This window comes from Cupressus sempervirens, chromosome 6 (assembly GCF_028749045.1).
Source record: "Cupressus sempervirens isolate cs-2001-9-10 chromosome 6, ASM2874904v1, whole genome shotgun sequence".
Lineage (NCBI taxonomy): Eukaryota > Viridiplantae > Streptophyta > Pinopsida > Cupressales > Cupressaceae > Cupressus > Cupressus sempervirens.
In genome coordinates this window covers 15514616-15515644 of record NC_143123.1, presented here as the reverse complement: position 1 = coordinate 15515644, position 1029 = coordinate 15514616, and the positions used below count along the sequence as shown (strand labels likewise).

General features: G+C 38.8%; 1 pseudogene; it reads right to left on the bottom strand.

The window, feature by feature from the left end:
* Positions 1-260: 260 nt before the first annotated feature.
* LOC149550810 (secreted RxLR effector protein 161 pseudogene) lies at positions 261-662 on the bottom strand (annotated as a pseudogene).
* Positions 663-1029: the final 367 nt, after the last annotated feature.

The following is a 1029-nucleotide window of genomic DNA, read 5'->3' as shown; positions in this document are numbered from 1 at the left end:
ACAATGCCAAGAGAAGCTCTACAAAATTCAAACTTCTCTTGAGATACAACTTTGGTGAACATATCAGCCGGATTGACCGTTGTGTCAATCTTCTCTAACTTTAATCTTCCCTCTTCAAGAGCATGACAAATGAAGTGAAATTTGGTTTCTATATGCTTGGAACGACTGTGGAAGGTTAAATTGTGGGCCAAATAGATGGCACTCTTGCTGTCTGAAAATAGAGTAAAAGTGGATTGTTTAAATCCCAACTCTCCAAACAATCATTGTAACCATATCAGCTCTTTTGCCCCCTCCATGAGAGCAATGTGTTTAGCCTTGGTAGAGGAAAGAGCAACAACTGGTTGCTTTCGAGAAGTCCAGCTAATTGTTGCCCTGACAAACTTAAACACATAGCCTGTTGTTGATCTTTATTTATCTAAGTCTCCAGCCATATCAGCATCAACATATCCGCAGATGTAAGGAGATTTGCTATTAAAACATAAAACATGAGAGAAAGTGCCTCTCAAATACCGAAGAATCCATTGAATTGCTTGCCAATGAGTTTTTCCAGGATTACTCATAAAACCACTCACAACTCCCACTGCATGAGCAATATCCGGACGTGTGCTAACCATGGCATACATTAGACTCCCAACTGTTGAAGAATAGGGAATACCAGCCATCGCATGTTTTTCTTCCGGAGTAGAAGGACACAACTTGGAAGACAATTTAAAATGATTAGCCAATGGAGTGGCAACTGATTTGGCATTGGACATATTGAATTTTTCTAAAACTTTAAGAATGTATTTTTCTTGAGATAATCTGAGTTCTCTTTTATGCTTATCATGGATGATATCCATCCCAAGAATCCTCTTCGCTATCCCTAAATCTTTCATGGCAACATGAAGAAACAAGTGTGTCTTCAGCTCATGAATGACTCTCATACTGTTACTAGAAATCAACATATCATCAACATATAATAATAAGATCACGAACTCACCAGTCGGAAGCCTTTTGTGGTATACACATGGGTCTGATTCGTAGTGGGTA